This window comes from Giraffa tippelskirchi, chromosome 4, assembly GCF_054371585.1.
Source record: "Giraffa tippelskirchi isolate mGirTip1 chromosome 4, T2T-mGirTip1v1.2.pri, whole genome shotgun sequence".
In the NCBI taxonomy this organism is placed as follows: domain Eukaryota; kingdom Metazoa; phylum Chordata; class Mammalia; order Artiodactyla; family Giraffidae; genus Giraffa; species Giraffa tippelskirchi.
In genome coordinates, this window is record NC_137278.1 from 79,445,082 (window position 1) to 79,460,735 (window position 15,654).

Consider the following 15,654-nt stretch of genomic DNA (forward strand, 5'->3'; position numbering starts at 1 on the left):
TCAAGCCAAAGGGTAATTGCAGTTCATGACAATGAACTGACATACTGACTGCCCAGAGCCATGATCTCCTTTGACTCCTTGAGATGAACCTCTCCCTGCTTGTGTGGGTGTCTAGTTTAGCTCTGACCTACTTCTAAACCTATCGAATGTTCAGTCTCAGTGCTTTCTGCAAATGCTTTTATTTTTTTAGAGTGGGGGTAATGATACTGGCCCAGAAGAAAAAAATATATGTGTGCGTGTGTATGTAGTCATCTCTATATATTCTGATTCAATAAATATTTCCTGATTGCTTTCCCTTCTCTTTAGAAATGCAAAGTTGAAGCAGATAGAGATTTTTTTCTTAAAGCATTTATAGCCCAGCACTGGTGATTAGGCAGGAACAAAATCATCATGCAAATCAGAAAGTGGTATACACCATGTGAATTTACGAGAAAAGTGTGATGGTAAATTCAGAAAAGAAAAAAGTAATTCTGAATGATGAATTATAGATAGCTTTGTGGAGGAGGTGACCTAAGCTACGTCTTAAAGGGTTGAGTGGGCTTTGGGCATGGAGAGACATGAAGAAGGACATTTGAGGTAGGGAGAATTTTATCAGAAAGTTAATACAGTCAGATCCCAGTGAGAACTTGAAACACTTTGACCTGTTCACCTGACCTCACTGAGTTGACAGCGTGGGATTCATCTCCATCCCTTGCTCTTTGTATGGGGCTGATGTAATCTCTAAAAATCTATCTTCTAAAGATAATACAGCAAAAAAAAAAAAAATGGTCTGGAACATACACATATACCTGCATACACACACACACACACACACACACACACACACACACAAACACACATGAAAATGTTCAGCACTTCTCAGGACCAAAAGAGACTTTCCCTATTCCAGATTGTAAAACCTTTTGCTTTACATGATCCATATTAGCATAATTTTCTTCAAACCAGAATATTCAGGAACCTTGAAGCTTAGATTTCCAGAGCCAAAGCTCAGTAAAATATCACGCATTCAGAGAAAGCAGAAAGATGCCTGTGCTTTCAATCTGGAGTCATGGTTCTCTACTGGAGATGATTTTGCTGAGGTTGATTGTCTGGATCAAGCTTTATTTCCATTTCTTCTCCCAAATAAATTACCTGCCCTTAAATCTCTGGTTTGGAGGAGTGTTGTTGTTATTTAGTCACTCAGTCGTGTCCAACTCTTTTGTGATCCCATGGACTATAGCCCTCTATAGTCTTCTATCCATGGGATTTTCCAGGCAAGAATATTGAAGTGGGTTGTCATTTCCTTCTCCAGGAAATCGTCCCAACCCAGGGATCAAACCCATGCCTCCTGCATTGGTAGGCAGATTCTTTACTACTGAGCCACCAAGGAAGCTTGGAAGACTAGATAACATCAAATTTAGTACGAAATATAAATTTGTAAATCCAGTTTTGTTTTGATTATAGAGCCAAAGAGCATTGAATGAGGAGGAAATAGTAACCAGACCTTGACTGAGTCACAAGAAACTGAAAGTCAGACCCATGAGAAACAGTAGCAGCATTTATCTTACATGTCAGGGTAATCTTGAAGGAGAAGTATATTATTTATGAATTTTTTTTTTTGCTTTCTTTAAGGGAATGGGGTTGCCATAAAAGAATAGAATAATATTTCTGAGTTTTTTGGTTTTATAATTTATACCCTACTTTGAATTTTCTTTTTGCTTAAGAGGCAAAAAAAGAGAATAAAATAGAGGGAGCATTGAGAAAAGAAATGCCAGGATTCCTTGTAATACTAAACATATTAGCTTGTTTTACTAACATTGTTTGTAATGATTGGTTTTATCTTTGGTAAATATCTAAAGGGGTTGATTTTTCTGACATTAATCTTTCATTAAAAAATTATATTATGGGCATCTAGAAGCATGAGGTCAATTAAGGGCAAAATCTCTAAAACTAAAGAAAAAAAGTCTTTCTTTCTTTAGGCTCACTGCAATAGTTGGAAGAGTTGTAGTGACTTGATCAACAAGTGATGTGCTCATCTGGCATTTGACCATGAGGTCAAATTTACCTGAGGGTGACTTTCGTCAGTCATCCTGCAGTTCTTGGTCCCCATTCTCTCATCGGGGCACAGAGGTTAAAGCAAGTGGGGCTGCAGGAGAGATAAGAGAGGAAGGAGGAACTAAGCTTCCAAAATTATCATTTCCATAATGTTCAGAATCCATATGGATCCTGATCCTGAAATTGGAATTGTTATCTTCCAAGTTTCAAATGGTCTTTAGGAGAGGTAGTTCACATAATACTCTTAAGCAATGGACCATAAATGAATTCAAGGTCACCGGGCCCCAAGAAGGAAGGGAGAAGAAAACAGACAAGAAAAGAGCTCTGGCCAATGGCCTTCTACCTAACCCAAGAACAGGTAGCTGTAATTTCCTCCAGGAATCAAAGAAACCACTAAAGGGTGTTTTCTATTGCAGTGAGTTATGCTATAGAGATGGAGAAGGCAATGGCAACACACTCCAGTACTCTTGCCTGGAAAATCCCATGGACGGAGGAGCCTGGTAGGCTGCAGTCCATGGGGGTCGGTAGGAGTCGGACACGACTGAGCGACTTCACTTTCACTTTTCACTTTCATACATTGGAGAAGGAAATGGTAACCTACTCCAGTGTTCTTGCCTGGAGAATCCCAGGGATGGGGGAGCCTGGTGGGCTGCCGTCTATGGGGTCGCACAGAGTCAGACACGACTGAAGCGACTTAGCAGCAGCATGCTGCAGAGAAACGTGGAGATTTGTAGGCTGGGAGCCAGCTATGCAATGTTCTGAGAAAATCTTAACTCCTCCTACAGTGTGTGCTTGGCAAGTCCGCTGGAAAGATCTAGCTCATCCTCTCCCTGACAGTATACAGAGGAACATTCATGTGATCTATTTAAGAGTGATGTAAGCTGACGTTGTTATAAAAACAATGTAATTTTAACATTGGAATGACATCTGGCCTGTGCCACAGCTCTATCAGAATGAATAATAATGGGGGTCGGGCATGAGGGTGGGGAGATTTGGCCTTTGCCAAATATGGTCACTAATGAGTGATGTTATTCAGTCCTCTCCTACTTCCCCTGTGAAGACTGGGACTAAGAACAAGAGCCTCATGTTAAGTCCTATCCATTTCCAGGTGACTAGTTACCCTGGAGAATCATCAAAATGTGTCGACACGCACAAACTCTGGGGCTGAATTTTTATAGTTCCATTTTTCTAAATGAGGAGAGAAATTTTGAAAGTGTAGTTTCCTAGCAAGAGAAGTATAAGAAAATGTGCTCTGCTTCCTTCAGAATCCTGATTCATAAGGTCTGGGATATACAAAGACAGATTAAAGCCTTTCTTTATTGTCTGATCATGATTCAGGAGTGGTAGCAATCTCTTAGAAAATAAATCCTACTGGCTGCAAGCATTGTGATCACCTGTGATATAATACAGAAAGACTATACTTATGATCCCTATGGAGGTCTATTCTCTGTATAGTCTGACCATGATGGATTAAAAATATCACGTGTTGGTCTAGAGGCACGGTGCTTCAGGAGAATACACAGCCTCCACACTCCACGTTCTCTCCTAAGCAAGCCAGGATCCAATGGGAATTCAGTAAAAGTTCTCAAAGTGAGTAGTAATTTCCACCACGCAATATGTGTGTGCTAAGTAACTTTAGTCGTGTCTGACTCTGTGCGACCCTATGGACTGTGGCCTGCCAGGTTCCTCTGTCCATGGGATTCTCCAGGCAAGAATACTGGAGTGGATTGCCATTTCCTTTTCCAGGGGATCTTCCCAACCCAGGGATTGAACCCATGTCTCTTATGTTTCCTGCATTGGCAGGCGGGTTCTTTACCACTAGCGCCACCTGGGATATATTATTTAATTCTTCTGTTTTCTAGGAGTCTAAGTAGGCCCAGTTATAGATCCTAAATCTGATAACTAAAAATAGGGGAAAATTTTAGCCCCACTCTAAAATGGGATCATGTTAATTTTTGGAGTTTTAAAGTTGAACAACTTCTCACTTTGTTAGCAGCCAATTTCTATAATTATTAACTTCATTACCAAAGAATTGTAAAATATAATGCCTTCTATCAAAAAGCAGTTCAGAATCATGTTTATGGGGTCTAGAACAGATCCTAGTTCAACTTCTTTGTTTTTCTATTTCAATGGACTTTCCATAAAACTGCAATTCCTGTGGAAGCTCAAAGCTTTGAGCACAGAGAAATCCCTTCAACTTCATCTCCACAGTAAAAGAACTGACAGCTGAGTTGATGTGAATTTTATCACCATAACAAAGGTCTGGGAACTACATTTCAGAGTCACTCTTGGGATAGTTAGTGGCTTAAAGAGAGAACCTCCACAATATCCTGTCAATGTCCTTATTAGCATGCTTCCAAACATGGTTTGGGTCCAACTGGACAGTAGATCAAATACCAAGATCTCTCACTTTGGGGTTCAGTCTCCTTATTTTTTCATACCACTGTGAAGTTTTGTATTTTTTTTTCCACTGTGAGTTACATTCTGTATTTATACTCTGAGTCAGATTTACTGAATTCAGTCTTTTTTTAAAATATCAATAAATAATTTTCTCATAGCAAATGGAATTAATAATACTTGAACTATTTTCTAAAATTTAAATAAGTTAGTGAGATACAACACCAAGTGTTTGGGGGCATTTCAGACATCATACTACATAAATATCTCACACTGATATTTATAGATCATCTTTCTTTATATTTGCATTAAGGAAACACAAATAAGAACTCTGGTTAGTAGCATTTCCTGAAAGACCATCCAGTCAATTAAGCTGTTGTACAATGGCACTAGTGCCCTGTTTCAAACATAGCTGTTTCCCAAGTAAAGAGACATTTTTACTACCATTCTCTTCCCTACCACTCCCGTATTCTTGGTATTCTTGCCTGGAGAATCCCATGGACAGAGGAGCCTGGTTGGCTGCAGTCCACGGGGTCGCAGAGAGTCGGACACGTCTGACCGACTCACTTCACTTCTTCCCTACCACGAACTCCTCCCTTTATTTGTGTTTCCTGTTTTACCCATGTTTATACAATTTTTTTGCACTTGTATCTTCATTTAAACTACTGCAAATTCTTTTGAGAAGTTAATATATGCCCAGCTTTCTAAAACTAAGGTAGAAATAAAATGTAGTGATTTTAGTGATAATTTTATCTTATATCTTCACAGAAAAATAGACTTCAGAGATCTCCGATATTTTCTTCTTCCCACAGACCTGACTAGAGTTGACAAGTCTTTCTAGAAGTTTGGAGGAGACCTAATAGCTCAGTTAGTAAAGAATCCACCTGCAATGCAGGAGACCCCAGTTTGATTCCTAGGTCGGGAAAATCCTCTGGAGAAAGAATAGCCTACCCACTCCAGTATTCTTGGGCTTCCCTTGTGGCTCAGCTGGTAAAGAATCCGCCTGCAATGTGGGAGACCTGGGTTCGATCCCTGGGTAGGGAAGAGCCCCTGAAGAAGGGAAAGGCTACACGCTCCAGGGGGTCGCAGAGAGTTGGACACTGAGCAATTTCCACTTTCACTTTCACTAAATTGTGTAGTCCTCTGCTTCTCTCCATCTAGCCAATTCTGACAGGCATTCAAGGGGGTCTTTCTGACCTACATTCAGTTTGGCACTCAAAGGCATCTGAGAGAACTGAAATGCAGGAGAGAGGCACTGCTTTTCCTCCACAGAAACCATCCCCAAGGAGCATTCTTGGGCATTCCTTTTCTCCTGCAACTTTCGTAGTAGATCTTGAATCTTGAATCTCAGAGATAACACCACTCTCTCAGTTCCACAGAGTTGGGGAAAAAAAAAAAAAAAGATGTAGCAAGATGAAAAAATTTCCAAACCGGAAAGAGCCTTGGAGGCAGTCAGTTTCACTCTGAATACTCTGTTCTGTCTTATCTGAAGAACACTCAATTTTGCTTGACAGACATTGTTTATAAAAGTTTGAAAATGGAAGTGGACCTAAAAACACATTCATCAGAACACATTCCAGAGGAGGGCATGAAAAAAGAGGTCTCTTACTAAGGATGGAAATTACCTCATTTTATCATAACTGCCTGCTTAATTAAAAAATGCATTTCCTGGCCTGTTTTATTCATAAAAGTCAGTGGGTAGGTAAAGGAATAATTAGTTGCTCAGAAATTGGCAAGTACTTCCTAAAGAACAGTTTTCTTTATGATGTCTTTGGCATTTATGGTTTACTAGTTGCATTTCCAGGCTTAGACTCTGCACCATAAAATTATAGCTCCATCCTGAGGCTCCAGCTGTCACTTCTGCGAATAATCTCTGGGCTCAGAGAAAATAGCATAGTTAACCACATGCATGGAAAGTGATCCCTCAGTAAAGGCTAAATTTATCAGGAAGGATGTCACTATTGGAACACCCTGACAATTATTTTATCTGGCCCCCAAATAGGAACTGGAGCAAATGACTTTGCATGGAGGAGGGCCAGAGAAACCTGGTCCAGTTCCACAGTAATAAATGCCAGACTTCATCTTCTTTGCAGCCCCTGATGCATGTGATTTGTACAAGAGCATTTCCATGAGATATTCTAATGGACAATTATACAGGATGCAGAACAAATCAGTCTACCATAAAGAATACCCCTTCTGCAGAATGTCACAGATTTAGTCATTCTAAGAGCTAATTTATGAATTTTTACTGCTAATCAGTGTACTGAAAATAGACCTGATGGAAAATTTACCTGCTATGTTACAGTGGGCAGAATCAGCAAGGGCAACAAAAACTACCTATTGCTTTTACCCTGAATAATAAACAAATGATGCCTGGTCACTCTGGGAAACTATTTCATAAATTGTTTCAATATGGGAAGTAGAGATATGGAAGACAGGTTTTTTTAAGGCCCTGTTCATAATGATATCTGCTGTTGAAACTAGGAAAATAACTTCCTAAGACCAGTTGATGGATCACAGTCTTAGAGTTATTAGGGCAGCTTTTTCACACTGTAGATTCCCCTACTGAGCCCTCATCTATGCATCCAAGGTTCTGATTCTATGGTGAGGACAAGGAATCGGTATGTTTGTTTTGAAAGCTCTCCAGAAAATTCTGGTGTGCCACTGGATTGGAGGAACCACTGGTCTAATGTCATGTTCCTTCCATAAACCTCAGGACTCACAAGTTCGGAATCTGATTTCACACAATGCCATGAATCTTGTTTTCACTCAGAACCCATTTCTTAAATTCTAATCCGTGCTTAATTTTTCTCAGGCCTCTTCCTAGGAAAGTCACCATTCATCACGACTGCTCCTCTGATATTCCTTCGCCTTTGCTTTCTCTTTGAGTGCACCACAAACAACATTGCTATCTTGAAATCTTGCCTTGTCTCCCTTCAGATTACTATGTAAATCAGTCCTTTGGCTTCATTTCCAATAGTATCCCCTTGGCCCAAAGCATGAGCTTTTTTGTTTATTTGTTTTTGTATAATTGTGGTTCTTCTGATTCTGCATGTTAAAGTCTCCCTCTTTAAGTTAAAGCTTACCCTAAGCTTCAAGAACCTTTCAATTTCTGTCATTCTATGGTTACTGGTGCCTTGCTATGTCTGACCCTGACTCTCTTGGTCTCTCATCTCCCTCCTAGCCCACTGCCCCCAACACACACTTTTTTTTTTTTTTTTTTAAACAACATTGCAGTATTGGATTCTACATTTCTTGCCTTGTTCTTCTAAAATCACCCATTTGGCAAAAGTCTGCTGCTGCTAAGTCGCTCAGTCGTGTCCGACTCTTCGCGACCCCACGGACGGCAGCCTACCAGGCTCCTCCGTCCATGGGATGTTCCAGGCAAGAGTACTGGAGTGGGTTGCCATTGCCTTCTCCTGGCCAAAATCTAGCAGCTCATATAAATGGCTTCAATTTCCATTTCAATATACATGACCAATATATAGAGAATTCTCACCTAGACACTTAATCTCCACTGAAGACCCATATTTCATAGATTCTTTAAGACATTTCCCCATCACAGCTTGGATTAAATATATCCAGACAAAAATTTATTATATTTTCCCCACAGAATTCCTTAACCTTCCATACCATGATGTTAGCCATCTCCTATGCCCAGATGCTTGGAAACACCAGTTATTTAAATAACTAATAGTTAAAGATCATCATAAAGAAATAGATAACCATTCAGAAGCTACTAGGGAAGAAATAGTCTTTGGGCTTCCCTGGTGGCTCAGCAGTAAAGAATCTGCCTGCCAGGGCAGGAGATGCAGGTTCGATCCCTGGGTCAGGAGGATTCCCTGGCAGAAGAAAATGGCAACCCACTCCAGTGTTTGTGCCTGGGAAATCCCATGGACAAAGGAGCCTGGTGGGCTACAGTTCATGGTGTCCCAAATAGTCAGACATGCCTTAGCGACTAAACAACAACAAGTAGAAAGAGTTCCAGGAAAAGACATTATGGTGGCTGCAAGTTTTTCTCCAAACACTTTTTCAGCCTTATCCTTTTCCTCCATTTTTCCACAAGCCCAGACTTATCTCAGCCAGCTTTCCCATCCTCACTCCACCCCGATCTGAAATAGGAAGGATTTCAGAAACACTAATCTAGTCCTCTGGGCCTCAGCATCACAGGAAGTTTATTTGCCATCATATTCTGACCTGCCTTCCAGGTCCAATAGTCCAGGCTGTCGTTTATCAACTACTGTGGAATTGCTGTACATCCTGTGTATCCTTTCAGGCACTCAGGACAAAAGCAATAAACCACTAGATTTCTTGAATTGATCTGAAAATAAGGTTTGGTTTCCTATCTGCTTTCTGCCTTCTTGTCTTGATTTTCTGACTTCAGTTTATCCTAAATGAAGGCATATCCTTCCTATAACCAGTTCCCTTGGAGGATGGGTACTTCTCCCAGATAAGGACAAAGTTCTGCTACATGATGCTGTGTGAAGCCCTTTGAACTCTTTTTTTTCCAATTTTTATTTATTTATTGGCTGCGCTGGGTCTTTGTTGCTGCACGCAGCTTTCTCTAGTTGCGGCAAGTGGGGGCTACTCTTCAGTCACAGCACCCAGGCTTCCCATTGCGGTGGTTTCTCTTGTTGAGGAGCACAGGCTCTAGGGCATGCAGGCTTCAGTAGTTGTGGCTCATGGGCTCTAGATGGAGCAGGGATCAAACCAGTGTCCCCTGCATTGGCAGACGGATTCTTAACCACTCGACACCAGGGAGGTCCCCTTTGAACTCTTGATGTTGTTTTATCGTCAAGTCCTCAACACTCAGCTCCTTGCCCATCTGACTCAGTGGTATGCCTGGCTTCCATTTGTCGTAGATTGCCTCACTTTCTGGGTGCTGTGTTTTGCTGCTTTGGAATGAACCTCCTCCACCTTTGGTGGCTTTGTTCAGCCATCCTTATTCCCAACCTCCAGCCCTAGTCCAGTGGGCAGATTGTGTTCTAGTCTCTTCCTCTTCCCAGTCTGTTTCACTCCACTGTGATGAATCAGGCCTGGCCCTCAGTCATAATACCAGCTGTCACAGCTGAACCCTTGTTATCTCCTTTGCTTTCATCCCCTCACGGGTCCTATCTGCCTAACACAAAGAACTGTGAGAAACAGATGTCATTTTATTCATGCTTTCAATCTTTTTTACATCTCCTTTCCTCTGATAGTAAATTACTATTTCTCATCATAGACCTCAAGACACTTTGTTCTCTCTTTTTCCTCTCTCTCTTTCACTCTCCACACACACACACACACACACACACACACACACACACACACACTCTGCCTACTAAATTGTCTAAGAATCACTTTTTTCAGTGACCTCTCACTGTATCAGGAAAATGATATTCTTTTTACCCTTTTCCACACCCCAACCTGTAAATTTCCATTTCATTACATCGTTTTGGTCGTATTCTCTCACCAATCCTCTTGCCAATACTATATAAGGTAATGTAATGTGATAGCAATTTTCTGTATAATTCATTAACCTGAGACTTCAGTTTTTGATGCTTTCATTTAAAAACTTAATGTACACATCTAGATATCATTTTGTCATAAAGTGTGCCAAAACCACTCACAGTTGATAAAAATGAAATATGTGCTGAAGCCTGAATTGATGGTGGATAATTAGATTTTTCTGTTCATGAAAACCAGGTCAGTTTCTCAACCTGATGATGTTTTGTTCAGCAGAATTTGCATTTTACTACCTCCATCTTGCTATACAAAATTGATCATTGCAGGCAAAAGGAGGAGCTCAGAGAGACTATTTCATGGAATTTCAATTTGTTTTCTCTAATCCCTAGAGAAGTTTTCAGGAAGGTGAAGTTGCAGAAGAGAAATTAAAGCAATTTCTCCAGCTCTGACAGAGCTAGACTGAAAGCTGGGAGCCAAATACTTTGGGGAAACATGCTGCTGGAGGGGTCCCTGTCTGTATATTCCATCAGGGACTTTAGGATCTGGCAGTACAGATCCTAAAGCACTCCCCTTGGTGGTCTCCCTAGCCTTCTCCACTTTTTCTATTCTTCTGCAATACAAGCTTTATCCCAGAGTTAGATTGTTTTTTCTAAAGGTCAAAATTGATCATGGCAGCCCAGCCCATAATCCAAAAGGGCCATGGGTCTTTATTACCAAATGGTGCCCACATGACAGTATTTCTCCTCCCAATCTCCCTTCCTTGATTCACTGCTCATCAACTCTCCTTCATATAATATGCCTGGGAAACAGGACAGACAGCACCTCACCCTTCTTAAACATGGTGTGCCTTTTCATTTCTGTTATTTGCATCATTTATTTTTTGTTTGTTTGTTTTTATCTTTGACCTTTCATTGCATTTCTGCCTGGCAAAACTCTACTCTTTCTTCAAGACTTGGGCCAATCATCGAGCCATTTGTGAAGTTGCCCACCCTCTGAGCTCTCACAGCATGGAGCCCACACATGTATTTAGCATTTAGAGAGGTAGGCAGTCTTCGGTTTACATGCCTATCACTCCTCTAAGCAGTGAATTCATATTCTGCTTTTTCACCCCTGTCATCTAACATGGGCCTGACACATGGTTAGATACTGGATAAAGGTTTGTGGAATGGCTGGACAAAACAATGTGCTGTGGGGATCTGACATGTGCCTGAAAAGTTCACTTGGCCCTTCCTAGGAAAGTGCAAGTTATGAGGTTGAATCATATACCTGATTCTCATTTTGCTTACTCTCACAGCCAAATCTATGCTAAGAAGCCTGTCTTTTCATCTAAAAAATATGTGGGCTGATGTTACTGAGAAATCTAACAGACCTTGATGGATCAGCACAAACTCAAGTACAAATATGCACAGTGAGAAAAGCTGTGTCGATTATAAATGTCTCTTAAGCAAACAGCATGTCCTGGCACTATGTCCATTGCCGTGGGGAATGCACACGTAGTACCTGGGGCTATCCTGGCCCTTGGCAACAGGGTTGCTGAGTGTATATGGTTTTGCCAGAAGGTTTTACATTATTGGGGCTCTGAAAACACAGAATTGTGTTTCTATGGATTCTCTTCAACTCCAACATCAGTCTCACTAATCTTTTAATATCTGTATCAGGAAGTCTGACTTCATGAAAGACCTTTAGTTAGAACTATAAAGAGAATTTTGATGATTCCAGAAACTCAAAGATAACTTATTATTCAGGACTTAAGAACGTTATATGAGGACAGGAAGTTGACAGAGAAGGGAGAATCCGTAGATAACCTTTAAGGGTTTTCTGGCTTAAATAGTAAAAATAGATAGGTAGATAGATAGATAAAATAAATAATCTTTACTTCTAGTGAATTAGTAGAATTTATTCAGGATACATAGTCTTATCTTTGAGATGTACTCTTATTTCTCTTTTATCGCTTTATATTATTAAATGAACCTTACATTATGATTAACAGGTTTCAGGTGGCACAGCGGGAAAGAACCCGTCTGCCAAATGCAGGAGATGCAAGATTCGATCCCTGAGTCAGAAAAATTCCCTGGAGTAGGAAATGGGAACCCACTCCAGTATTCTTGCCTGGAAAATTCCATGACTAGAGGAGCCTAGCAGGCTACAGTCTGTTGGGTTGCAAAGAGGCAGACACAACTGAGCACAATATGCTATATGCCAGGCACTGTATTATTATCAATAGCAGTTAAATCCAATTCTACATGATTAAAGTCAATAGAAGTGTTAAAATCCAGTAGGACAGTATCTTAATAAACATTTAAAAAAGTATTATTTCATGTTCTGGCAATCAACAGTATGTGGCTATAAATTCTAAGTTTTAGTTATGTAAACATAAAATATCACTCTGAAATGAGATCCATGGAAAGTTGTCAGATATTATTGATTTTCTGTTCACACAGTAAACTCCTGTTTTCCAAAAATGAATATTAATGTACTATACATATTCTATACATATTTTAGAGGGAAACTGAAGAGGCAGTAATATAAAATTATTATAATTAAGTGACCTCAGTTGCAAAATGAGAAGATTAAGTTAGTACCCTACATTTGAAAGTGCTCAAAGTGCAAAAAGTTTTTTCATGTACATTATTTCATATACTTTCCACGTCAACTTCATTTGGCAGTCAATGAATTTGAAATTTAGAGAGAGAAAGTGATGTGACCAAGGTTATGCTGCTAAAACATATATAAACATACATATATGATAAAATACAAGCATATCTTTATATGTTTCTATAAATGTACTTATATATTTATAGCCAAAAGCTATTGCAAATGCAAATCTAGGTCTCGTATGTCCCCTCTACCTATAAATTTGCTGAACAAAAGTACAGCCTTTCTAGAGAATTTATAAAATAGCATAAATCCTAAAAACAATAACCTTTCCTTATTAGAAGATTATGTCTGCATCGAAAGCTGATATAATGGCGAGGATTTGCTTTTTGAACACTAACTGTGAACTTCATGCAATCCATAACAAAATCAAAAATCAAAAAAAATTTTGCCAAGCCGATTTAACAGATTTTTCCTCTACAATCACTGTGCACCTTAAATGCAGCTCATCAGGATCCTTGTAATTAATCCCAGAATTGCTCACCAAGTACTTTCTCAACAGTGTTTGGTCTAGTGGTTCAATATTGTTAAACAGTGTCATTATTTGCATTCCGTAAACCTGCTCTGGTTCTATAAAGTTTAACCAGGGAAAACTTACAAGAAACATAAAAGGAAAAAAAAATTAAAAAGCAAAACACATTTTCAGTTCAAAGTCAATAAACTCTATTCTGGTTTTGGTTAATTTTTATTTTAAGCTTTAAATTGCTGGTATCAATAAGAAGCTTTATTGTCTTCTTGCTGATTTTCTCTGTGATTATTACCTATAAAGTGCCTTGGGTTCCTTCTGTTAGGAATATGAGCTCCAAATGTAACTGTTTGGGGTAGGTTTCGACTAAATAGAATACCTAGAAAAGATTTAAACATCCAAATAAGTTCTGCCCTGGAAAGTTCAATGTGAGTCCATAGTCAGGGAATTATTGTATCCTGCACAGTGTAAAGTATCAGCAGAAAGCAGGGGGCCTATTGAAGCCCTTGATATTTTGCTGGTAAAAACTTTTGATTCAACATTTATATAAGTTTTAATTTTTACCTGTTTGTGATTAGACACTCAGGAGATATTTCACCACATAGAGGTACATTATTCGGAGCAATTATAGAATTGCCACATGGCTGCAAAGCTGTTTTCTCTCATAATTACTCCCTTTAAATTAAGCAAATAAGGGTCTCTTTAAAATTAGAAGTATATTTTAAATGGAAAAAAATAGAATTATCAACCATTCTTAGCTCAGTACAAATAGATCATCAGGTTCCTTATCTAGTGGTTGATAGCAATGTACCATGGCTCTGATTGAAGGAAGGGAAGGAAAGAAAAAATACAAAGACAAATAACTGCTAAACATAGCGCCGAAAAGATTTGGGATACAAATAAGATCATGGGTTAGTTTTTATTTATTCTTTCTTTGGTGTTTCTCTGGATATTGTAGATTCTTTTCACGTCAAAAACTCACCAGCTCATGACTCTGTTCAATCATCCTCACTAAAGGAAGTCAGTATTTTCATCATATGAGCCATTTAATTTGTAAAGCATCCACCAGTAGAATGGACAATGATAGAAAATCAGTGAGTTAATAAGGAATATCATGCATTTCCTTCTGTTATCAGCATCAAGTTTTACTTCATTAAGAAGACACGGGAAAGGAAAGGCTTTCTTTGAAGAGTGGTGATGTAGATTTCAGCAGTACCCAAGAAGAAAAACACCGGGATAACTGTAGAGGAAAGGAGTACCATATTTGGATTTAGAGTCTGGTGCGTGCGTGTGTGTGTGTGTTAGACACTTAGTCATGTCTGACTCTTTGTGACTCTGTGAACTGTAGCTCACCAGGCTCCTCTGTCCATAGGATTCTCAAGACAAGAATACTGGAGTGGATTGCCATTTCCTTCTCCAGGGGATCTTCCTAGCCCAGAGATGGAACCTGGGTCTCCTGCATTGCAGGCAGATTTTTTATCATCTGAGCCACCAGGGAAGCTCAGACAGTGGAGTCTGGAGACTAATTTTAATCCTGATTCTGGCATCTACTAGCTTTGAGGTGTTGGCTAATTTCAGTGAATCTCAGTTTGCTCATCTGTATAATAATATGAACCAGGAGATTTCTATGACCAAGATTTGAGGAACTTCTTCAAGATCGGAAAGTAGAGCATTTGGGAAGGCAAGGGCTGAATTCGAGTGGAAAATGACCACTACTGTTTTGATGACAAATTTGGGAATGGGTGATTAATCATTGGTGTTTGTGAATGATTTAGCTCAAGGAACTATTTGTTACAGAAGCAGTGGAAGCTTAGCGAAGTAGCCAGAATGGCCTTTTAGGGAAAAACCACTGGCAGATGATTCTTAAAAACTTTTCATCAATACTAGCTAAATGATTAGAAATGACAAAGGAGAGAATTTCTCCTTTTAAAAAGGGATGTATAAATTTTCCATAGGACAGAATTCAGACAAGAACTTCAATAAAGACCACTTGGAAGAACTAGAAGAAGGTTACCATCTCTGTTAGGAGTCCAGGATAGAGCTCAAGCATATAAAGAGGAATGTAGGGAAAATAAACATCCAGCTCTAAGAGACCTAATCCTATGTAGGTCATCCATAGAAAAATGCCGAAAGTTCATAATATTGTTGGCTTGTTTTAGTTATTCCCTCTTCTAAAATGTAGATCAGTCTATTTTGATACAGTAGAGAGAAAAAAATGAATGCCCCACAATCCATTATTATTATTATCCATTATCAGATATAACTGTAAAGATATAGTTAATTACATTATTGTGAAGACATTTTGTGGAACATCTTGTGCCATTTTAAAGGAGAGTTTTTATATTTTTTATGTCATGGCAAATGTCCAAAATATAACATGAAGTGAAAAATCATGACACCAAATTTTATTTATATACGCCCACATATACATATACACAAAATGTGGTCCAAATTATGCAGTTGTGTATTTTAAAAGCTAAACGCAAACATTTTTAAAAGTCAGATGGTAATCTCCAATGGCAGGCTTTTGGGTGATTTTTCTTTTCCTTAATTTCTACATTTGTCAAATTCTCAAAAATGAATAAGCATAACGTTAACAAGTGGGAAAAACACTTTAAGACAAATAACACACATATGATCTGAAAGCAGTTTATATT

General features: G+C 39.1%; 1 protein-coding gene across 6 annotated transcripts in view; it reads left to right on the forward strand.

Moving 5' to 3' along the window:
- SLC8A1 (solute carrier family 8 member A1) overlaps window positions 1-15,654 on the forward strand; it is a 384,185-nt gene that overhangs the window by 265,418 nt on the left and 103,113 nt on the right. The gene's annotated exons all lie outside the window — the stretch shown is intronic.